Source organism: Carassius gibelio, chromosome B6 (genome assembly GCF_023724105.1).
Source record: "Carassius gibelio isolate Cgi1373 ecotype wild population from Czech Republic chromosome B6, carGib1.2-hapl.c, whole genome shotgun sequence".
Classification (NCBI taxonomy): domain Eukaryota; kingdom Metazoa; phylum Chordata; class Actinopteri; order Cypriniformes; family Cyprinidae; genus Carassius; species Carassius gibelio.
The window spans coordinates 7,344,092-7,370,920 of record NC_068401.1 but is presented as its reverse complement, the minus strand read 5'-3'; the positions used below and the strand labels follow the sequence as shown (position 1 = coordinate 7,370,920).

Below are 26,829 nucleotides of genomic sequence, written 5' to 3'. Positions count from 1 at the left end.
TAATTAACCTAATACATGTCTACTAAATATTGTGGATGAGCACATAAAATGTACACAGAACATACACTGTCTATACTGTTTTCTGATTATAGCTCTGATTAAGTTCTCCATACCTTCTGATGAAATCATTGCTTAAGTGTGAGGAAGAATGTTGTGATGCAATCAAAGGAATCCTTCAAAGAAGAATACTTCATGTCATGAGGAATCAAAATCTTCTTTCTTTTTGAGATTAAAGAGCTTGAGGTAATACAAAAAAAACATTCTGCAACATTCAGAACTGGAAATTTAAAATAAGAGTTTATTGAAACAGCTGAGGACAGGGTAAAGACTTGAATTACAATGTAAGGGTTATGCAACAATTTATCAATGTTAGAATACAATGAGGAAATATTGTCAAACCATTACCAGCCTGTTTCTGGCTGTGTAGCACCTTCATCTCTGCACATACTTCCTACTTGATCATTTTAGTCTCATGTCTGAGAATTCTGACTTTCTTTCTCACAAGTTTTATCTCGCAAATTAGTTTGATGATTTTTTTTTTAACCACACAATTATAACCGTTTTTCTTGCAACTGAGTTTCTATCTTTAAAATTTTGAATTTCCTTCTAAGAATTGTGATACATCTAAAAATTCTGAAAAATCATTGTAAGATAAAAAGGCTGCAATGACTGATTTATTTATTTTGCCTCCATAGTCATGAGTTAAGTTTATATATTAAAAAACAAAGCAAACAAAACATGAATGATTTTTTTATTATTGATAATTATTTGTTCTCAAGCTGGCTTAAAAATGTACTTTAATATCAAATGAGAAAATAACAGTCATTTTAATTGCAACTATAATTGCATTCTGAGAATGATACCTTTCCGAAGTTCTCTCAAGTTTTTTACACTATAGTTACTTTCCAAATTCTGTGATTAATGATTATTATCACTCTCACAAATTACTTTAATTTGGATCCATCATGGTGTTCTTTCATGAACAAGGGCATAAGATAAATTCCTTGCATAAACATACATCATAAGACACATGTGAGTTTTATTTCCACGGAGGAAGGAAAGAGATCAATTTGTCTATATAAATTGACAAAAAGAGCCAGAGCTCAATTACACAGCCCAGAGCAGTACATGATCCCAGTGAAGGGTGGTATTATTTGTATTGCAAATTAGTGCAGTACTTCTATTAGGGTACACATTTGCGAGTGACTACTTTGCCAAGCACTCACCCCTCAGGAGAGTTCATTTGGCTGTAATTGAAACACCACCTGCAGCTTGGAGTGAAATCATTAACAAAGGTCACATGTGTCTGCAGTAAGATTACCCACACATGATGTTAGCACTGACTTGCTAATCCACCTGGCCGAGCTTCGCCGGGGGTTGGAGTTTGCCCTTTCCCGTCAATAAGGAGATTCTTGGCACAGTGTGTGTGCATGCTTCGTGCATTAAACTGTTCAGCTCTGCTATTGGACTCCAGCTTTAAACCTGTTATAGCTGTTCAGCGTTTCCATCAAATGAATGATGCGCTCACTCATGCTGCAATGGAATGCAACAGCTTACTAGAGAGTGCAACAACAACATCCACCTCTGGAATTACTGTCATTAAGACTGTTCTTTGGCTACTCTGATGTATTGCATGGTATTATACAATAAGAGAAATAAGATCAGAATGAATTGGAAATATTATTAAATAGCAAGCTAATGCAACAGTTAGGGCTGTTCCATATTAAGTGAATGTAAACATAGAAGTAAAAACAAATGTTATTACAATGTAATATAACTGCTGCTTTGACATTTTAAAATTTCTTAAAATAGAAAGTAGTTTTAAATTGCAATGACATTTCAAAATATTACTGTTATATTTATTAAATAGGGATATTCCCAGGGAACACATGTTAGGAGAAAATTGTTAGCTTGAATTGTAAGTCGCTTTGGATAAAAGCATCTGCTAAAGGCATACATTTAATTTAAATGTAATTTTAATTTAATTTAAATAAATTAAACCTGGGTAATCATAAGACTTCTTTGGAAAACATAAAAAATAATAATAATAACAATTATTTCAAACTTTTGACCAGTAGTGTGTGTGTCGTGTGTGTGTGTGTGTGTGTGTGTATATATATATATATATATATATATATATATATATATATATATATATATATATATATATATATATATATATGTATATATAGTATATAAAGTGAATATAGAGTTTTGAGGAAAATTGTTAAAATGAAAATGCCTGCAGCTTTCCCTGCTGGTTTTGAGATTGAGATGGAGATGAACGAGAGCTGTGTCGTGGCAGGATCGCTGGAGCGAGTCACTTCAACTATAAAACATGCTCTCAGGGCAGGTCATGCGTTATGCATTGATCCATGTAACTGTGGCAGGAAAACACCACATGGCAATTCCCTGCTGCTGCCAAATCTGTTCTTTTCAGAGTGGAAAAGTGGCCAGCACGGCACGGTCCAGCAGCGGTAAAATTCATTCATTTATTCATTATTTATTTATAAAGCACATTAAAAAACAACCCAGGGTTCAACAAAGTATTGTACAGATAATCGAAGTCAAATAAAAATATTATACAAATTATAACCTCTCAAACAAAAAAAGAAAAGACTAAGATAAAATAAAAAATGTGAAAGTGTTTTAAGTTGATTTGAAAGAGTAAAGTGAGGACACCATTCGGATTGATACCGGCAGGCTATTCCAGAGTTTGGGGCCTACTGTCACAAAAGTTCGGTCTCCACGATGTTTTAACCTCAATCTACACACAGAGAGCAGTCCAAGGCTGTCTGATCTAAGTGTCAACAGGCTGGCTGCAGCATTGTATTAATAAATGCATGGATAACTTCTTTAAAGAAAGAACTGGTATCTGATTCTCTTATGTGAATAGGATATATTCTTTAAAAAAGCTAATTAATTTGTTGTGGATATGGATATTTTCAATGGATTTAGAGAAATTAGAATCCAAATGATATTAATTGATATCCAGCTGATAAAAACATCACATGACTCAAATCCATCAATGAATGCCTTGCGATGCAAAGAGCTGCTTGTTGTAATAAACAAATCCAGCCTTTAAAATGTTTTAAAAAAAACATTTAAGCTAGTCCTCTATCCATAATTTTGCTTTCTGCAGTGTAAAGTCATCTCATCTGAATGAGGAGACCAAAATGATCAAAATAATAAAAAAAAGTTGATGAATAAAGTTAAATACCTTAATAACAAATTTACTTCTTATAACACATATTTTCACTTCACAGAGCACTGATTTATGGACTGGAGCCATGTGGATTATTGTGAGGTTTTCATCAGCTGTTTGGACTCTCATTCTGACGGCACCCATTCACTGCAGTGGATCCAACAGTGGATGTAAAGCTGAATTAATTCAAAATATGTTCTGATGAAGAAACAAACTCAACTACATCTTGGATGGCCCGAGGATAATAACATTTCCAGAAGAATGAATTATTCCTTTAACATGAGCAAACACCCTCTAACCTTTCAACAATCTTTACCATGCATTATCATTAATTCATGTCAATGCCATCACTCCGCATCTTGCCAGAGGCATTGACTGGCAGCAATAGACAGAAGTTTCTATAAAGTCAGTTTGGGCAACCATAGCTTTTTATCAGACTGTTCAAAAAAAAAAAAAAATACACTTTGAGAGTGACCAGTGATGAAATCTAATAGAAGACATTGAGAAAACCAGACTGGCATAAGTATACTTCACAATCTAAAAAAAAAAAAAAAAAAAAACTGCATCTTGTCGGCAGAAACTTAATTCACATCTGACTTGAATATAGTTTAAGACTGAAGATAAATATGTGGTCAACAGAAAATTAGGGTAGGGTACTTGAACTTATTATTATACTTATTATATTTTATTCAAAGCCACTTATTTTAAGGCATCTCTACAGTATCATGGATTTAAATGCTTGCTGCTAGCTGAGGAAGAATCTATCTAGGATCAATGCCATGTGAGGCACTTAAATCCAATATGAAAGTATCCCAAATGTGATTTTTCATATTTATAGGTATACTCAGCTTTGCAGCGTTTCTTGCCCAGCTGCATTCGCAGGATTCACAAAGTGCTTGTAAATCTCTCAGCGTTGCTAATGCCATACAGATGTGCGGTGGGTGAGGTTTGTGCTGAAGCTAAGAACAAGTCCATGGCCAACCACAGCAGATGAATTGCACTTGGGTGGGCGGTTTATTGATCTGGTGTCAGAAACAGATTAGACTATGTTAAGGTTACACACACTCATGGATGGGATAGATTAGAAAGAAATAGACACCCTTTTGCCTCAGCCGTAGGTCCTGTCAAGCCAGAGTACAATAAAGCATTATGTTGCCATACAACATTGTATCATATCAAGTGACAATGTATGAAAGACATACAACTGAAAGAAATAAACTCATATAGGTTTGGAACAACTTGAGGGTGAGTAAATGATTGAATCTTTATGTTCAGGTGAACAATCCCTTTAACCACAGTTTTAAACAATTCCAAATTCAGCACATTTTCTTATCTGGGAATGGGATGGTGCAGCTAGTTTATTTTGCATCTATTTTAGATAACACAGTTTCATTCCTCCTGTGCAGTCCTGAGAAGAAATAACACTGAACAAAGAACAAACAGTGTTTCAGCCCTATATCAAGGTCAGCAGGGTGAAGCAATCACCAAAGGATCGAAAGTCAGAAATCACCTTGAGAGTGTAATGGACACTGTAATAGTCTATTCAGAGATTACATAAGAAGGAACAGGGCAGCCAATAGCTACAAATTCCACTGAAGTATATTAGCATCTTATCTCACTTGACACACATTTTCTAGGGCTTGACTTCTAAGTACTAAGTTACTTATTCCACAAGAATGTTACACTGCCAACATATTTTACACCTCAAAGGCCGACAGTTAAAACTTTAAAAAAAATTATGAAATATTATTACAATTGTAAATAATTGAAAAAAAGAAATAATAATAATACATGAAATGTAATTTATTCCTGTGATGGTACAGCTGAATTTTCACCAAGGATTACTGTGGTTTTTAGTGTCACATGACCCTTCAGAAATCATGTGCTGATTTAGTGTTCAGTGTGGAAAACCATTGTGCTGCTTAATATTTTTGTGAAAACCATAACCCCTTTTTATATTATTTATGTATTGTTATTTATTTGTAAATAATCTAAAATATAATATTATATATAATATAAATAATATATTATAATATTTATTTATATATTATTTTATTGAACATCATTTATATAATATAAAATCATTTTGTGAAATTATAAATGTCTTTAGTGTTACTTTTGATCAATTTAATGTATTCTTGCTGAATAAAAGTATTGATTTATTTAAAAAAGTACCTCAATACCACTGGGTCTCAATCTGTTTTTTATGGAGACTGGAATGAAACAGGTTTGGGTCTTGACTCTAAATCTGTTTTTATTAAGTTCACGTTGTCTAGTTTCGAACAACAGAATTCTGGTGGCATTGACAAGGCGAGGGAAGTCCTTGACAATCCCAAGAATCCTTGAGATAGGAAGGAGAGAGAAGGAGAGACCCATACAGCAGCGGGGTGACCCATTCTAACAACATGCCGGGTTGATAAGACCTCCCTTCACACATCCTCCTCATTGTGTGCGTAAGAGTGTGACACTGACAGAAAATGTTTGAACCTTGAAATTTACAATCTGTTTGTTAGCACGTTAGCTGCACGATAAATAGTCAAATGATAGATGGATTAGACTTTCACAATGTGTATTGGACTGAATGAGTGTCATCTACATTTGCAGGGAACCGTGCAGGCTTAACCAAAAAAAAAAAAACAATCCCAGAATCCAATGCAACAACTTCAGTAGGGAATAAAAAAATAAAAAATCAGCTAATCATCTCAAAACACCTGCAAAGGTTTCCTGAACCTTCAAAATAGTCTCTCAGTTTGGTTCACTAGGCTACACAATCATAGGGAAGACTGCTGATCTGACAGTTGTCAAAAAGACAATCATTGACACCCTTCAGAAGGAGGGTAAGCCCCAAACATTCATTGCCAAAGAAGCTGGCTGTTCACAGAGTGCTGTATCAAAGCATGTTAACAGAAAGTTGGGTGGAAGGATAAGTGTGGAAGAAAAAGATGCACAAACAACCTAGAGAACTGCAGACTCATGAGGATTGTCAAGCACAATCAAAATTTTGGAGCACTTCATGCTTCCTTCTGCTGAAGATGTTGATTTCATTTTCCAGCAGGATTTGGCACCTGTCTACACTGCCAAAAGCACCAAAAGTTGGTTAAATGAGCATGGTTTTGGTGTGCTTGACTGGCTAACAAACTCACCAGACCTGAACCCCATAGAGAATCTATGGGCTATTGTCAAGAGGACAATCAGAAACAAGAGACCAAACAATGCAGATGAGCTGAAGGCCACTGTCAAAGAAACCTGGGCTACCAAACCACCTCAGCAGTGTCACAAACTGATCACCTCCATGCCACGCCGAATTGAGGCAGTAATTGAAGCAAAAAGAACCAGTATTGAGTACATGTACAGTAAATGAACATACTTTCCAGAAGGCCAACAATTCACTAAAAAATTTTTTTTATTGGTCTTATGAAGTATTCTAAATTGTTGAGAGAGTGAATTGGTGGGTTTTTGTTAAATGTGAGCCAAAATCATCACAATTAAAAGAACCAAAGACTTAAACTACTTCAGTCTGTGTGTATTGAATTAATTTAATACAAGAGTTTCACAATTTTAGTTGAATTACTGAAATAAATGAACTTTTCCACGACATTCTAATTTATTGAGATGCACCTGCAAAAATCTTACCGATTCCAAACCTTTGAGTGGTAATGTACATTGGCAATATATGTTCAAAACAAATTCTACACTCTGTTTTGATTTGAATTTATTTAAATAACAGTATATATATATATATATATATATATATATATATATATATATATATATATATATATATATATATATATATATATATATATATATATATATATAAACATATTTAGCAGAAAGAATGACAAAAGTAAAGCATACTATATTAGTCATTTATTAGTCAAGTTGTTTGTAAAAAAAAAATACAAAAAGTATATTAGCTGCATTAAAGTTAGGATGCTATACCAACAAGGCATTTCACAACAAGTTTTGTAACAGAGCTAGCAAGTTTTGTGTGTGTGTTGGCTTGGCCATCACTTCCTGTTTCTGTCTATGCACATCACTGCCATCATTCTGGTGTGTGTGTGTGTGTGTGTGTGTACGAGTGTGCAGTTGTAACACACACCACTCAGGCAGTGAGAGCTGTGCTACAAGAGTCACAGAGGGCAGTCTAGGGGGTGACAAGCTAACACATTCAGCCATGCACATGTAAGGAGATCTGTCTCTCTACACCATATCCCTAGGGGCAATGGGCCACTCTCTCTCTTTCTGTGTGTGTGTGGAATAAGAGAAAAGACACTAAGTTAAGCTTGTGACAGACTCAAAACCTTGCAAACTATGAACACAAAGACAGTGGTTGGAGAGAAAGGACACCTGACTTTATCAATGCTAAGCGCTGTGCAAGGTAACAAGAGCGTATAACATTACAAACAAACAAAACAAGGTGGAATGCTAGTCAAACAACATTCACTGAAAAGCTAAGAGCTCAGAGTAGGAAGTTCGAAGGTGGTTGAGGCAGCCTTTAGCTGTTTTTCCACAGTATGATTTGTTTAGGACATAAGGGGAGAGCAAGTGTTGCTTTGACTTTTTTGTACTTTTTTCCTTAGCTGATAGGTTAAAGTGTCTCACCATAATGCATTGATGCAAAACTCTGAAAAAAGTTAATGTGCAGAACACGGAAAACAAGAGTGTTCAGTTTAACAAGTTGATTTATTTTGATTAGTTATATATGTATATATGTATATGTATTATAGTAACATGATCAAAAAGACTAATTCTTTAATCAGCAAAGATCCAATTAAATTGTTTCAAAATTACAGTTTATAATACAGTTATAACAATGTATTATAAGTTTCTATTGTGTTTTTTCTCCCCCTAAAAAGAGTATCTGGGTTTCCGCAACAGTAATGCTAATAATAAGAAATGTTTCTTGAGCACCAAATGTGTGTATTAGAGTGATTTCTGAAGGAACTTTAGATTTTGAAGATTGGAGTAATAACAGTTTAATATTTATATAAAACAGTTAATTTAAATTGTAATAAAAGGTCATATGTTTACTGTATTTTAGACCAAATAAATACAGCCTTCGTCCAAACAAGAAAAGTATTTCAAAAACATCAAAAAATAAATCTTACTGACCCTAAACTTTTGAACGGCAGTGTATGTACACATATGGTATTTTTTAAATGACTGAAAGCCCTACTTTTTGATATATCCTCGTGCACCTGGACTGAAGACAAATGTGCTTCAGAATTAAACATCTATAAAACTAAATGAAACGATGCTCTCCACCGAGACCATTATGCCTCAACTTATGGAAAGAAGTGCTTCGACAGGTTGGCTCGCTGCCTTTGTGGCTTCCAATTCCCCCAGTCTCTTCCAACAGCAACTTGCGCTAACATATTAATAATCTCTGACTTTTGTTTCAAATGGAAAACAAATAAGGGACTGTGGCTTTTCTCAAAGCAGCAGTTCTTCAAAGTCAACATTTATGGTGTGGTTTAGAAAGCTCTGTGGTGAGAACTTTCAGCTTGCATTTAGAAAACTACGCTTTGCTACGCTGCCTTATGAAGTTTTTACACAAACATGGCACTCTTGAAATGTTGAATGAATCGAAGAAAGAAGCCTCTGGCCCTTTTTAGCCTGGAAATACCTTCAATGGAGTAACAAAGGGAGTATATTCACATTAGAGTCAAGCTACTTGAACTTGACACCTCGGCTAATTGTTACCGTAGCCTTGGGAGTAAAGCTATACAGCGCGAGATTCAGCGCAGCGTAAAGTGCCTTTGCAATCTGAGTGCTAACGATGGGACAATGGTATACTCACTCTCTCTCTCTCTCTCTAACATACACTAGTGTACCAAACATAGACCTTGTTAGATAGGGAGGGGTAATAGTTTCCATTAGGTAGGCTGATAGCAAACGTCTGCTGCAAGCGAGGAGTGATTTAACACACAATCTCAGGCACGTACTACTTTAATTTCTCAGTTTAACAGGAGCGATTTAACGGATGCTGCTTACGCCAATTAGAGTGCATCCGGAAGCTCGGCATGTGGGAACTGTTGATGCAAGCACTCTCTGTGGGCCTCTGTAGCACTCTACAGATTGGCTGGTTTAAGCTTTTCGCTCTAGTTGTCCTGTGAATGAGAGCAAAAGCATCCATAACGTGAGACATCACAAGGACTTTTACTTGCACGTCCAGAGAAGAGGATTTGCTCTTTCTCTACTGAAGTAACAAATGAAGTTTCACTGCATCCCTGAGATTGACAAATGAGGAGACAAAGATTAAACAGACTATCAGAGAGAGACAGAACGGGAGACACGGCACAAAAGAAACCTTACTTGCTCGGTCACTGGAGAAGCCAGGCCCCAGAGAGGAAGAGATTCATTTCTCCTTTAGGGTTATTCATGTGCTCAAGCACCGGAATCGCACCACTTAAAAGGAAAAGAGATTGAGTTTTCTATTAGTATGGCACACAGGGGGATCCTGTGTGTGGGGGTGAACACATTGTCCTTGTTCTGTCAGTAGTAAACCAAGTGCAGGTCAGGACAGTTTGAGGCAATGTGTCTCACAGATTTCACCAGCCTAATGTAATGACATCTGACAGCAGAGCACAGAATCTCTCCTTTAATGGTGAACTATGAAGGATTACAATATGTTATCCTGTCCAGGTTTAATGAACAACCACATAAGTTATGCTACCAAAAAGTAGGGTTGAGAGTGAGACCCAAGAAATGTTTCTTATTCCCAATAATTTATATTTATTTCTAAATTCTGGAGGCGCATGGCATTGGGTTCTGTCAACGGTTCTCAAGTGCACATTCTGGAACATCGCAACACAGAACTCACGCAGATTTTGCAACAAGTTCAAGATGGTCTTGTGATTTTGCCATCTTGACCAACAGAAAGTTGCTTGGCATGAAAGTGACTTCTTTGTTGGCTGTGCTTGATACATCGCTAGCGCTGCAAAGAGGTGGAAAATTTCTGGTAAATTTCAAGAAACATTCCAGGAATTTTGGAAACTTATCAGGATTTTTTTTGGAAGTGAAATTTCCCACCCCTTTGTAACCCTATACAGAACAACACACAATGGACCTTGTTGCCTCTGAAATTTAGCTGAAATTAAACATTCTAGAACTTTTTGAAATTTTACAGGCCTTTTTGAAAGCGTTTATAAACGTTCCGATTTTTTTTCATTTACTGCAAATCTTCCACACCTTTGCAACCCTATAGATCACTAAACTACTGACAATCCACAATGGAACTTGTTTCCTGCTAAATGTAGCTGAAAAGTTTGATTTCCAAACCAGTCTTATAAGTGAGCTCTTTTTAGATAATCAAAAACAGAGCGTGAGCAGTTCAGTCTGATTTCCAAATGAATTACTTTTTAGTGAATGAAACATACAGCTTAAAAGTAAGCTTTATAGTTATGCTAAGCCTTTAGTTGTGGACTCTTTTGACTTTCAGACGCCTAGCAACCTCCCAGAAGGATAGTTTTGTGGTAGCAACATTGAGAGAAACCACTCGCATTTATGTGATTTTCCTTCCAAACCAGTTCAGCGTAAAACCCTGCCCCACAACCAATTTCATTAGTTAGCTCAATCACGTAGTCACCTGCCAAGAAAAGTTCACACTTCATGTATTAATGACCAGTGAAATCTTAAAAATTAGCTGCATGGTGGTTTTGTACTGGTATGGGAAATCATGCCTCATATTTTCAGATCTAGTCATTTTTGCAATTGCAGTTGGTGTCAAAATGACACCTTTGAGAACATTGACAACTGGAAATATTAGTACCATGTTCATACATTTATGAGCTGTTAAAGTTTGATTTGAGCAACAAGATACCAGCAAAGCTAATTTGGTCACTCACTGTTATGAGCTTTCCTGGCAACACACGCAAACAACAGTTAAAAATTGAGATGTAGCTGGACTTTAATGAGCAGCTTACAGCAGAGAGTCAGAGCTGTTTGTAATTACTGCACACTGCAGAGGATGGAGGGAAGAAAAGCATCTTGAAACATGACCGCATTCATACAGTTTTGTCAGCTGAATACATTTAAAAGGCACAAATGTCCCTTTAGCTGCAGGTGTAACCTATTAAAAACTTGGCTGGAAAATGCTCAAGCCAGCGTACGGTGTGAAACACCAGTCCTGCTCCCAGGGGTAGGCATCATAACGGGAAATATAGGCACCTCTTTACCATGAAAAACGGCAATTCGACAGAGTGTCACTTAATCAATGTTGGACCCCAGAGGGGAGAGGCGGCTACAGCCTGTGGGCTCCCACAAGCTACTGAGCAATGAAGTGAGAATAAAAGATGGAGGGATGAAGGAGGAGGGTTTGATAGAGGTCGCAAATGATTAGGCTCCCAAGGTGCTGCTGGAGAGCCCGGTCGGTCCCACTTGGAGGCAACTACTTTAACGACATCATCTATCCTCAACACACTGCGACAGGAAAAGATACAAAAAGGAGAACTGTAACAAGCAAGGTAGACTAAGCGATAGGGTGACAGACAAAAAATAAAGAGCTCTAGTTACAGACAGAGACAGCGTCCGTCTCCAAGATATCAGACAGACTCAGGCAGAGAGTTAACATGGGAGACAGCCAACAGGAACACATGGCCTAAAACAGCATTTCATCCAAGCTGCTCCTCACTTTAACAGCTACCAGACTGGCAATGACAAAGTTAACGTGAAATGGCATTCACTGGCTATTCTACTTCTTTACTTAGGCGTATTTCTGAGCAGAAAATCCATAGACAGGAACAAAAACGTAGAACGGGGATTAATTGTATCCACTGAATTACTGAGAGTTACATATCAGAATAAAGCCAGATATTAATTTAATTGTGTGGATTTGCATCTTTCCTGTAATGCCAGTGGCCCCACTTTGACAAGAGAAGGAAAAAAAAGTTCAATTTCAAACTGTCCGTTTCCCAGTGTCAAATATTGCATTATTTTCAAAAATTTACATTACTTGAAATTAACAATTTGCTCAATTAAAAAAATTAGAAATTTAGATTTTCTTAATAACTTTGCATATTTAATGTGAAATCATTACCTCCTTCAAAGTTGTTGCAACCCAATCTCAAATTTAACTATTTTATGTGCTGAGAATTAGTTACAAGAGGAGTTGTATGAAAGTGTTTTTTTTTTTTTCAAAGTATGACATTTCACCCCTAAACATAGATTGTATTGGTTGTTGCTTTATTTTAAAGCTCTTTACTAGACAAATGTCTGTTGAATTGAGGCGTGTTTGCTGACTGCACTCAGTTGAATGCCATGTGTTTTCTGAAAGGATGGAGGGGGAATCTTAACACCTTATCTCCTCAATATCCACTTGCACATTACACAGTTCCCCATCTCTATCTGTTTGACAAGTGCTTCCCTGTTTGATATCTCGACTCTCCGCAATATTGAACTGTTTTCACCAGACTCCTCTATTCAGCGCCAATCAATCAAATCAACTGCAATCAAAACTGGTGCAAGTGAGGCTGTTCTGCCATGCTGTTCTGACTTGGATAACAATAATCTTAAGTCAAAATATATATAATATTTTTTTATTTTTTTATACATAAAGAGTATATACATTTAAAACATTACAGTTAAAATAGTAAAAGTTTAGAAGCACAAAACTATTTAGCAGAACAAAAGAAAAAAGAAAAAAACTAAACGTGCGCCTAACAATACATGTCTTTAGTTATCATGCTAGCAGGATGGTAACAGAACATTTTTCGGAAAAGAGGGCTGTTACTAACATTTCCTGTTGATAAACCCCCACCCCCATTTTCTTCTGCTATCGTCAAACGACCACCTCCTACTCTTTGACTTCCAAGGAAATGACAACGTGCAACCCAACCATGCTAATCTGACACTCATCAGAGTAGAGGACTGATACGCGATGGATCGCGCTTCACCGCAAACAGGATGCATGTAAATAACAGCAGCATCACACTGCAGAATCTCACTGCAAAAGATCAGTTCATACAGATAAAGAAACCCGAAAATCTCTGTGAAATGCCACAGGAATGGAGACATTTGCCTTGAATGGGTATTATTTTGAAGACACTTCATATTTAAACAAGACTTGCTGACGTGTTGTTTTGCAGAGGAAGCATTTAACTAGAACAAAAAGGAATGCACTATTTGTTGCACCTAAAATAAAATGTATATATATATAATATATAAAGTATATATATAATTTATTTTTGTTTAAAGTACATACCCTTCAAATTATTATGTATATAATAAAAAAGGTATCTTATTACTGATATTAAGTGCTAATATCAATAACACTAAACTTTTGTGAAAAATTTGATTTGCAAAAAAATACTACAAAAAAATAATAATATAAAACTACCCAGAATGACATAAATGTACAATGGAAAAAGTCGTATTTATTTAATACTGTGAATCAAGCAATTAAACAATGCCACAAATAAAATCAGTCATTTTTCACAACATAAATCCGTGAAAAAGCACAAGTTCCTTGACTGAAATTAAGGATACATCCGTTAGTCTTAGAGTGAAGGAATCGTAATGTCCAAGCAATAATGTGCCCACTGAGGTCTTTCTTTTCCCACCGTAAGAAGTAGGTCTCCATCATTGTCACGGTCCAGTTCATCAATGATTATGATATGCAGTGGAATCCTCTGAAGGCACGGATCAAGTAGCTCTCTTCTGGTTGCTGCTTTCATGGCGTGTCTTTTCCTCTCAGCTGCACACTGATGGTAACAGTCTCCCTCGCTCTATCTCTCTCCCTCTCCCTCTGTGTTACTGCTGCTAATAGAGCGTCTTTCCCGAGGCACATCCTCTTGACTCGTCAGCCCCGCCTCCAGCCTCCAGCCTCTCTCCCAGCTCCTCAATCAACCGTCTGGGCTGTTGCAGCTCTCCACCGCCACGCTGGAGCTGGAGAGTCACACCATCTACCTTAAGCTCACCGTCCTGTCTGGTTATATCTGTCTTTTCTTCAGGTTGTGTTTCTTTGGGCTGCTTTTCCTCACTCTCTTCTTCATCCTCAGAGTCAGTACCACTGCTCGAGTCTTCCTCCTCTTCTTCTGCTTCCTCCTTCACCGAATGTTCAGCAGCTTGTTCGAGTATCTCCAGCTCCAGGGCTAGATGGTTCTTCTGCAGTCTGGCATTATGTAGGGATTCAGCAAGTGCAAGCACATGGTTAGATCTGATGAAAACAACAACAACAACAACAACAACATTCAATTGAGGTTATTAAAGGTATTTATGACTGGACTTTTGCATTTAAGTGGCTCATTGTCCATATACATTAAAGATCGAAAGGTTCATAACACATACTCATACTTGTATGATTCTTTTTTTTTTGTACACCTTGTCCCTGGGGCAGTACCCTCAAAAAGACAACTGTGTGCCTTATTTACCCATAAAAGTTTCAAAGTAGTACTTAAGGGTACATATTACTATTACATAATTAATGTACTTAGGTACTAAAGTCATTTTCTGCTGAAAATATTTTGAGCTTACTCTTTTATCCAAAGCAACTTACAATTGCTATATATGTCAGAGGTCGCACGCCTTTTTGGAGCAACTAGGGGTTAAGTGTCTTGCTCAGGGACACATTAATGTCTCACAGTGGATTCAAACCCGGGTCTCTCACACCAAAGGCGTGTCTTATCCACTGCGCCAACAACACCCAAAATCTTGCCCTTCACCTTAATTCTCAACTCTTATTTGTACCTAATTCTATACAAATAACTCTGAAACTTTGAAAGTTTGACAGGACACAATTATGATGCTTTTTTTTTAGGAGCTCAATAGCTCACCACATACTTTGCATTTTAAAGGAGCAGCATGAACATTCAGTTAAAGATCTATATTGACATTCAAAAGTTTGCTTTCATTAAGATTTTATTAAATGTTTTATAAAGAAGTCTCTTATGCTTATCAAGGCTGCATTTATTTGATGTAAAATAATGTAAAAACAGCAATATTTTTATTTATTTAAATCTATTTAATCTATTTTTTTACTATATCTAATTTATTCCAGTGATGGTAAAGCTGGTAAAGCTAAATATTCAGCAGGCATTACTCTAATATGCAGATTTGGTGCTCAAGAAACATTTATTATAATAAATATCAACGTTGAAAACATTGGTGCTGATTAATATTCTCATTTAAAATGTAATGATTAAAAAGAAAAAAATTATGAAAAAAATAAAGTCTGTATTTGAAATAAAATAGTCACTTATGATCAATTTAATCCATCCTTGCTAAATAAAAGTATATGTTTAATATTTAATGCTGTCAAACGATTAATGGCGATTAATTACATAAAAAATTTAATTACAGAATATATTTATTATGTATATATAAATACAAACTCATTCATGTATATATCTAAGAAAAATATGTTACAGTATGTTTATATATTAAATATATTTATATATAATATAAAATATAAGAATATGAATATATACAGTACAGACCAAAAGTTTGGACACACCTTCTCATTCAAAGAGTCCTTATTTTCATGACTATGAAAATTGTAGATTCACGCTGAAGGCATCAAAACTATGAATTAACACATGTGGAATTATATATGGAATTATATACATAACAAAAAAGTGTGAAACAACTGAAAATATGTCATATTGTAGGTTTTTCAAAGTAGTCACCTTTTGCTTTGATTACTGCTTTGCACACTCTTGGCATTCTCTTGATGAGCTTCAAGAGGTAGTCACCTGAAATGGTCTTCCAACAGTCTTGAAGGAGTTCCCCGAGAGATGCTTAGCACTTGTTGGCCCTTTTGCCTTCTGTCTACGGTCCAGCTCACCCCTAAACCATCTCGATTGGGTTAATTTTGGATGCGATTAATTGTGATTAATCATTTGACAGCACTATTAATAATAATAATAATAATAATAATAATAATAAAAACAGTACTGACTCCACAGTTTTGACTGGTAGTGTACCTTTGCATTCTATTGAAGAAAGAAAAGCATACAGGTTTAAAACAACATGAAGGTGAATAAATGATGACAGAGTCTTTACTACTGGCTGAACAAATCCTTAAATAATTCATGTACAGCCAACATGTTTTTGTGATCCAAAAAACTGGGTTTGGCAGTTGAGTGAAATGTGGCAGAGAGTATTTTAATATTCAGTTCACAATACAGATGTCTCCATGGCTACTGTAGGAAGAACTCTAGGACTTGAGCACATGCTTATCAGCTAGTGGAGAACTCACTTTACAACAGACACTTCACAAGCACGTATTTAGAGTGATATAAACATTAACCAGAGACTAAACACATTTGTACTTACTAGTCAATAAATCAACTGAAAAGTATACATACAAAGTTTTAACAAGCATAGAAATGATCTGAAAAGTAGGTCATTTATATTAACAAGATTATTAATTAGGAGATTTAACATTAAACCTTTAGTCTAGGGATGGGCGATACCACATTTTTTCCATGCGATACGATACCGATACTTTTTGTTACAATTTTAACGATACCGATACCAATACCGATACTGCTTATCATTTGTATAAAGTGTATGTGATTTTTCAAAATAATCTTATTTTAGTGTATATATATATATATATATATATATATGAATTTGCAGTTACCATGGCTACAAGAACAATGATTTGTGGTGTTATTGTTAAAACCATGGGTAATTTCCGTAAGGGAACCTGGAAAAAAATAAAAATAAATTGTGTTTGAGCCCATGTGAAAAAATAGCACAATTTACATATGATTTACAGTTTATTTTAATAAATATCAAACATTCAATGCAATTGTGCATTATAGCTGACACCTACATGAACAATTACAGTTGTTTTTATGACTGTAAGTCATTCTCCTCAAATGCTACTGACGTTAGAAAAGTGTATACCAATATTGCATGTGACTTTAGAGATGGTCCCTAAATTTGAGAGTCTTGAAAGTCCAACGTCAAGCCAACTTCTTTTTTTCATAGTTTTCTTTTCTCTGCGCCGGATTGGTAATGTCCTTTACCCAGGCATAGATGTCCATCCATCAATTATGAACATTCAGGCGCAAACATGAGGTGCGAGCGGTCGCGAGCGCAGATGGGAGAATGGTGCAGTCCAAACCCCTCCGGGATTTGGTGCCCTACGCAGACTGCGTATTCTGCGTATAGGGAGTGGCGGTACTGCTGTCATCTTTCGCGCAAGTCGCGACCGTGCATGCCGTGTTGTGATGGTGAATGGCACATTGCACTGCCTGCAGCCGCATACCAATCGGTGTTAACGTCATACCACCGCGACCGCGAGACCTTTTCTTTTTATATCATACACACACCGTCCCGATTGGCCTACACACACTGCTTAAAAAATTTAGTTATAAAGAAATTATAAATATAATTAATTATCGATACTACCATAGAAGCTTCTGAGTATCGAAATATCGATACTGCAGCATCGATGTGCACATCGCTACTTTAGTCATTATTTTAAATTAGGTAAACATATACATATATGTGTACACACACACACACATATATCCCTTTTTTTGTCATTAATCACTTACTCCCATGTCATTCCAAACCCGTAAAAACTTTGTTTGTCTTCGGAACACAATTTAAGATATACTTTCCTGGACCTTGACACTGTTATTTATTTGGCAGTCTATGGAACAGTCTCAAGCCTACTGGTTTTCATCCTAAATATCTTAAATTGTATTTCCGAAGACGCACAAAGCTTTTACGGGTTTGGAACGACATGGGAGTAAGTGATTAATGACTAAATTTTTCATTTTAAATAGCCTACATAAATGAATAAATGAATGAATAAATAAATAAATAAATATTTTATTATGATTTTTTTTTTTATTATATTTTTCTTTTTCACTAAGACAGACTGATCTTATGTGAATCACGCACAATATATGTAATACACGCAATATTAAACGTCTGGACAATAAAATAAATACATCAATCTGCATTTCACTAATATCGCATGCTGCCACAAAGTTACCCTGGGGATAAGCAATATGCAAATCAACCTGACAAAGCATTCACCAGGGAAAAAAATATATTGCAACAATACACTCAATGCAAAGATCCCAGTGCTACAAGGGGCCTAGAGGCATACATTATTCATGTAGCAATTGCGACCGGGTGCTGCCAAAACTCAAGTGGCCACTATACAGAGTTGCGAGCTGCTCAAATCCTTCATCACCATGGTGATTAGCGAGCGAACGGGGGGGTCACGCTCCCTGACGGTTTCGAGGTCGTGGTCATTCACAAAAAGGATAAAGCATGCATGTCTGAGCTGCCCCGTCTCTGTAGAGGTGCGTCGCTGTACTCTGTGCTTCAATTAACCCACCGCTGAGAACCAAGATGCCTCGTTATCAGGTCGCAGGCCTAATGATGTCCCGCACCGCCGGCAGACAGGGATTCCTAGCAGGAGAGCAGCGCTGCGGTCTCAGGAGGATACTGTGTACACAACTCTTTAGTCACAAGTATGCTCGGCGCCTTCAGAAAGTGCTTATCTGAGATAAAGAGGCTTTCTGTGATATGTCGAGGAAAAGTCATGGTTGGATGAAGAAGCAAAACCGGTTGGGCGCATTTCAGAGACTCTACAAGAAAAATGACTCATACAGGCCTTGAAGGTGCTATAAATTATATTTTGAGAATACCACACGTCCTTAAAATACCACAGATGTTACTGATAAATATGTCTTGAGTAATTTAAATAGGAAGTATGTTTTTTTAACAGGGGAGTGGCCTGCTTTTAACAATTTTTTTTTATAAAGCTTAGCTAAACAAAAAGTGCTTATTAATCATTTCAGTAAATCATCAGCGAATGATCAGCAAATATCTGTTGTTTCCTAGACATACACTATTTTTATTTTTAGAAATTAATACTATTTTTCAGCAATAAAGCGTTAAATTAATCAAAAGTAGCAGTAAAGAATAACTTTTTCATTCAAAGAATCTCATACAATCCTATCCCACAGTTTCCACAAAACAGCATCTGGATCATGTCTCACTAAAGAATAGAATAATGACTGATGATTTTCTCAATATTCACAGCACACTCGCACATAAATTTGTCCCAACATTCCATGTTAATAAAATGAAACAAAAGTAGAAAAGTAACAAAAAGCAAGTCTTCAAACAGCATAAGGGGTCAATGTGATTATATTTACTAACAAATCCATTTACAATTTGTTCTATTTTCAGCTTTAAAGAATCTACCATCAAAGAAAATCATATGACTACAGTAGCTTCAAAAGAAAAAAAAAAAAAAAACCATGTGCTTTCAGAAGAAAAAAGGTCCATAAAACTATTAGACACTTCCTGGAGTAATGCGATTGGTGGAAGTCCCGTAGCAGTGGCGGCGGCGCTTCAAACATTTGCCATATTCGTTTTCTCCCCGTGGGAAGTCATTATTGAGTTAGCATTGTAGAGGCTTGCTTGTTTTCTCTGTCTCCCTCTCTCCATCTCCTTCTTCACTTCTGCAGTGAGAGAATGCGCACTTGCGGTGGAAACAAAGGCCCCTTTTGGGGCGAAGGATAATGTTGTACACAATTCAGTCATTACGATGGCACTGTTGTGGTTCGCCTTAATTAACCAAGAAGGGGCGGCTTTCAAGGTTGGGAGAAGGGGGAAATAAAAGCAAGCTTTCGGCAACAAAGACACACTAGAGGCAGCTTGAGAAAATAGCAGAGACTTTATGTCTAGAGAGACGGGGTGAACCTGCGGTGAATTACTCGTCTACTTCAAACAGAGCTCTCGGGCTGTGTCTACATTAAGCCCTTAAGATACACAAATCAAGGACACGCAAGGATGAAATATACCTCGGACTTTTCAATGAGAAAATTAGTCTTCAAGAACATTTAAAATGGCATTGTCACAGATTCACAGTGTCATGCAAACTGAGTAAATTATTCATTTAACACATTTCAGTCAAGCCCTTACTACATTTGCATTCATTGATTTTTCATTCAAAATGACTTGCGGTGTATTCTAGGTATACATTTTAGGAAATTGTACCATTGCTTCAGTCAACCCTTTTCATATTACAAGAATAGAGGATTCTGGGACACTGGAAGAAGAGACAGCACAGTCATTGCTCACACACTGACTGTACGAGCCGAAGTGTTCAAATGCCGCTAAACCACACACTGAGAGGGAATATGATCCACTTATCTGTGTGAGCTCTAAGACCAGGATCACTTTCCTCACACCAGCGGGACACTTCAATCCTCCCTTCCTTCCCTCCCTCTCTCTCTCTCTGTATTTCACGCATTCAAAAAACTAAGACACTATGTCCTACAGAGAATGGATAGTATAATTGTTCATTCCTGTCATAGAACTAATATAACAAACAAAGTAAGACTCTTGTTTAAATGTTTCAGCAAAATCAATAAATAATAACAAATCAAATCTGTACTTCTGCTCACACAAAAAAAATGTGCAACTAAAGAAAGTCACATTTTTGTTTTGTTGATATCGGTTTAACAAATAAGGTTGTGTTCACATGACCACCAAAACGCTACTCATTTTGTAATTATAAATAAATCTTTTGATGTGCTTTAATATTTCACAATTTTACATGGCATCCATGTATGCTTACTATGCAACAGAAAAGTTTGAAATGATTTTTTTAAGATTAAATAATGAAATAAAATAATATTAATTATTATATGCGTTATTTCATAATGAAAATAGTGATTTGTGTTGAAGAATAATAATTACCGTATTGTCATCAAAATAAAACTATTAAAAGAAAATGAAAAATAAATTTGTGTTTTTTGCATATGGTTAAGGAATACTTAAACATTAATTCTTTTTAGACTATAATTTTTATCATTATTAACTCTATTGATATTCAATTGTAATCAAATTCAGAATTTGGGTGGAAAATACACCCACAGGTATTTCTACATTGGCATGGGTAAGCAAAATACTTGTGTGTGTGATGCTAAGTTTTAAAATTGTCAGTCCAGTCCAACATCATAAATAATTCCTTTTCATAATCAGCATGCAGTCTTTTCCCAAACAACACAAAAGCTGATCACTATGATCAGAAGTTAAACTCTTGAATCGGGTGGCGAGCTAGGGAAATATTAGAGAACAAAACCAAAAAAGGTCACGATCAAATTCAAAATCATCCAAACTGAAGTGACAGCAATCCTAAATAATCTAAACAGCGCTATTAACATGCACACACACCAAACCCAGATATTTTAAGCCTGATTTCCTTCAATGCTAGAGGGGGGTTCACATTTCACTTAGCTACTGAAGCAAGAAGTGAAAACAGTTTCCCACACCTCTTTACTCTTTCCTGATTTAACACTAATTGACAACAGTAACGTCCACTCTGGGGCAACTGACCACAAAGCTTTACGAAACCCCTGACCCATGTGGCCCCTGGAGGCCTCCTTACCCTCAATCCAGGGGCTCGAGTCCCTGGAGAGAAACACTTGGCTGAGCATCAATACTCTGACAATGTGTCATTTCTCAATGTCAGAGAAAGCAACTTTCTCATCCTGTCAAAAGATAAACCCTTAAGCTCACCTTTAACAGGTTGCCATGGTTGCCGTTTGGAATCCGACTGACCCAATTAAGGAGCTTGAACACAAAGGGAAAATGGAAAGCAAGGCTCTGTCAGATAACAGTGCCACTGCACTTAGTGAAACACAGTAAGTTACACCTTATCTTTTCTGATTTCTGAATTGGGTGAAGAGTGGACTCACTGGAGTGATTCTGAATGCTGGATGGGAGGGGAAGAAACGATAAGGAAATGCCAGTGGTCTCCGGTAGTCTGGCACTGAATCTCAGAGCTCGGCATCAATGCCACACACTGAAGCCTCGCTGAAATGTGTAACTGAAGTTCATCTGCACTGACCGTAATTGCCTGCAGATTTTGGAGTTGTTGACTTGGTTAACAGTTGACGAAAGTATATATTGTATGGAAGTTTTGCAACTTAGCTAATGCCTGTAGGCTAAATTTCGTATGATTTTAGTCTCTCTAGAGCTATGAGATCATTCCATACCAGATATTTGTTAACACAAATGTGCTTTTCTGTGTGTCCTCCAAGTCTGTTGTTTTCAAGAAATGTAAACCTCCGGATATGAACAAAAGGAAACAATTTCATCAGTCTGTTTTCATTTCTGAATGTTAAACATTCCTGTTAACAATCAGAAGTTCACTAGAAGTTTGTAAACCAACCAAATTGCTAAACTAAATAAAATAAAAATGCATTTTAATTAATAACAAAAAGATAGAAGCTTAGTGTCTCTTTATTTGGTCATCCTCGTGGAAGTTCACAAAAACTTCAAACAAATTCAAAATCATTTTATATCTACAAGGACTGTCAAACTCCAACAATAAAGTCCATTTGACTTCCTAGAAGTCTTCTGAAAATATATCACAGCTTTGTGTAGAGTATATTTGACTATATTTATGGTGTGTTTTTCTCAATTTTGTAGCTTGGCAGTCTGTGATGACTATATAACTGACACTGAATGGAAAAATGCACGTGAAGATTCTTTAAAAAATCCATTTTGGAACACCATGAGAATGAGCAAATCATTTCAGAATATAAAAAAAAGGCTTGGGATCCTCTGCAATAGCAGATGGCTATGGAACAACTTCCCTGACACTATTCCGACCATTTATAAAAGTGATGGTGGCTACTTGTCAGGCATGTTGCCATCAGCATGACAGACCATGAATTCATGGATCCATGTCAGTCAAACAGCCAGAAAGAGGAGTGTCCGACTCAATCCACTTTGTTTAACTGTTGATCGGGGGGCCGGTACAGAGATTTAAATCACACTTGAAGTCTTTAAGACATCATAAATTTGAGCACGACATTCCTGCAGTCTGGAAGACTTCAAGAGTGAGAACGCTGGTCGGATTTCAGAGAGACAGTATAAATCATGCCCACAGGGGCAGCTTTTATTAATCCCAGCATTCATCACGAGCAGCTGATCGTGTCTGAGTGCCGATAAGAGATTTGAGGAGGAACCGCTGCCACAGACGAGCCTGGATAACATCTATAGTCTAGAGATCTCACAAAGGCTACTTTCACACAGTCAGAGGTTCATTCACTAAACAGTTGCGCCACATTTCACACCCAAAACCCGCAGGAACAGGTTGGAACAATGATAGAACAATGCACAGAGGAATGCATGGAACAATATAAGGAGGAATGGATGGGGTAAATGATAGAACAATAAACAGATGGATTGATGTATGATAAAACAATATACAGATGGACAGACGGATGGATAAACAGATGAAAGATAAGAAAAATATACTGTACGGATGGATAAGTGGCTAATTAGATGGACAGAATGATAGAACAATCTACGGATGGATGGATGGAACAATAGAACAATATACAGATAGATGAATGGATGGACAGATGGATGGTTAAATGGATGGAAAGATAAATCAATATATAGATGTATGAATGGAACTGTAGAACAATATATGGATGATTGATGGAAAAACAGATGGAACGACAGAAAAATATACTGTATGGTTGGATAGATGACTTAATAGATGGATGGAACGATAAAACAATACACAGATTGGTGGATGGATGCATGGAATGATAGAAAAAATAAAAACATTATACAGATGGATTGAGGGAATGATATGTATGCGATTGATAGATAAAAATATACTGTATGGATGGAAGAATAGATGGGCAAATAGATGATGGAACGATAAAAAAATATACAGATGAATGGATGGAATGACAGAAAAATAAAAAACAATATAGAGATGGATTGATGGAATAATAGAAAAATATACAAATATGGCCAGATACGGATGGATTGAGGGAATGATATAACAAAATGCAATAGATAGATTTGTAGATAGATTTTGCCCAGCCCTGCTGTGAACTTAACGACAGTTTAGCAATCTAAAAAAAGACTGACAATCACATTCTGCTGCTGTGTGAACGCAGCCAAAGATAACTTGCTCAGATAACTGGACTGGGGCGTCCTTCTGGGAGGATTTTTTGGGAAGAGAGAATTGTTTAAATAATCTGACAGAGGATATGTCAGATGTTGAAAACGCTGTCACAACAAACCTCCTATGATAACAGGGAGTTGTCTACACAAACCAGAGCAGTGGGGATTTGATCAAACGCTCCAACACTTAAAAGGAGGAGCAAGTCTCCTGCAGTCACTTCCCATGACAAGGGGGGCTCTGTCTGAACTCAAAGGAAAAGTTTGCAGCAGTGTTTGAAGACAACTAAAGATACTCTAAAAGGATGCAAACTGGAAATCAATTTTCGGCGTGATGATGAGAGATGTCAAACGCCTCAAGGCAAGTATGACTAAGATACATCAGCGGCACTAGAGTGCTGTCACAGATCCTGCAAGCTGTGCCTTTCAACAGCTCTCCGGTCTGCTTTTCTTTTGTTCTGTTCAATAAAGCAGAGGAACAGAGGAACACAAGCATTCATTCACAGGTCAATGCGACTGATGCCTCAGATGATGCATTTAGTGATCGATGGAGAACAAGGTACACAGTCACCCAAAGGACACTTTTTTTTATATTTTATGATTATTTAAAGAAGAGGAGGGAATAAAGACAGGATAGTGCTTTGCCTAATTTGCCTTTTTAACTCAGAGGCTCAGCTCTCCAGCTCATTCATAGTTCAACTGTACAGTTCTCTGAGGACCACGGACAAAGAGTCTCTGTACCTACCTCTGTCTCTCTGCTTCATTTTCTCTCTTTGTCTCATTGAGAAAACAGGCACATTTAAACTCTGCCATATTACAGATCCATTATTAATTAGCTGTCAAGGCCGCGTTCTTGCCAGAAAATCTACACTCTGGCAAAACACTGGACTGAAAAATTTCGGCATAATCCCCGCAGGACATTTATCGCGTCTGGGCACCGGGCCTACAACTTCAGATACACATTTTTCAACTGGACTCTTTATAGACAAGCATACGAGTTTAGCTGAACACCAGCTGGGAAGCAGAGTATATCTCATTACTGAGTTATGCACCGGCTGTGGTTTGCATTTTAAACGTGAAAGTGATTACAAAAAATGGCGAGCAGAAATCATGATTGCAATACCATTCATCATGAATCAAGTTCATGCACTGTGACTCTGTTTAACCACTAGAGACTGAACTAAAACAAAAACAATTTTTGTCATATTGTCATACTATAGATTATTGATTTTGCATTATGGCTATGAAGTCTAGAGCAGATCTCATATCTCTTTCACACATGGTATGAAATGTAAGCGGAAGGGACCCCTTGCCCCTGGTAAAATCACCCATCTTGTTTGGCTTACTACTTTAATGGACCATTGATTTAGCTTTCAGAAGGGTTTATGAAAATTGTATGATAAGCAGAAAATCTAAGCGTAGAACCACTTATTTTTAGGGTTAGCAGATTTAGGCGACATTGTACTGGACTGAACATACTTGACCATCTAGATCCAGATGCAGTAGTCTGTGATGTACAGGTCATTGAGGATATAGGCTGGATCGTTCTCCTGGAAGATCTTATGGATGGCCAGCAGACACTTTGGGACAAAGGGCTTCCCTGTGACAAAGAAAACAAGTAGTAAATCAGTCATTTTCTTGCTTTAAGGGGGAAGTCGTGGCCTAATGGTTAGAGAGTCAGACTCACAATTGAAGGGTTGTGAGTTCGAGTCTCGGGCTGGCAGGAATTGTAGGTGGGGGGAGTGCATGTACGGTTCTCTCTCCACCTTCAATACCACTACTTAGGTGCCCTTGAGCAAGGCACTGAACCCCCAACAACTCCCTGGGTGCCGCAGCATAAATGGCTGCCCATTGCTCCGGGTGTGTGTGAAGAGAGCTTATTTAGTGATCAACTGTGCAACTTTTGTTGGTGCAAGAGTGGAAAGTTTTGCTGAGCCAATGCTTTTTGAGCATTCGGGAAGATGATTATATTTTCTCTTCTGGCAGATGCTTCCACAACACACAAACACCTTAAGGGTACCGTGCCACAGTGATGATATTTGTTGTCATAACACCCGTCTCCAAAATAAGGTGCAAAAATATCAGTCATGAAGCAATAGATGGGCCGCGAGGATTCTCGAGCCGCCTACAGAATAACCTAGAAGCCGGTGGAGACATTCCAGCAGCCTCAGAAAACAAACAGTGCACTCGCAACCGGGGAAAGCCTTACACAAACATTTGGTTCCTATTTAAGCTGGAGCTATTACCCGGAGAAGCCGCCGTGGCTTCCAGCTTCAGGACATGCGAGAAAAACTCCAGGAACTTGAACCTTACTCGGTCTTTCCCCATTCTTCCACTCTCTCTCGCTTTCTCTGACCTCCATCCATCTATAATTGAAGGGTTTTCTACTTTTTTCTTCACTGCTCCCTGGGAGAGTGGAGGAAAAGTAAGCTTTGGATTCTTCCGAAGACCAGCTGTGGGACTGTGCGGCGCAGTTTGTGCTGGGTTTAGATTGCATGTTGAGCCAGTTAATCATGTGCTGCATTTAGGCGTCTCAGGGGAAGAAGTTGAAGAGAGGAGAGCAAAGAAGAGAGAGAAGAGGAATGGGGTGACGAGGTTAGACTCTGTTAGAACAGATGGTAAAGGTCCATGGGGTGCCAATATTTAAAAGGACAATCTCACGAAGCCTGTCTAAAAAACATGCCTAGGTCATATTTCACCAAAAA

General features: G+C 37.2%; 1 pseudogene; it reads right to left on the bottom strand.

Moving 5' to 3' along the window:
* Window positions 1-13,561: 13,561 nt before the first annotated feature.
* The window catches only part of LOC127960055 (protein SHQ1 homolog), a 30,992-nt pseudogene continuing 17,724 nt past the window's right edge, over window positions 13,562-26,829 (bottom strand).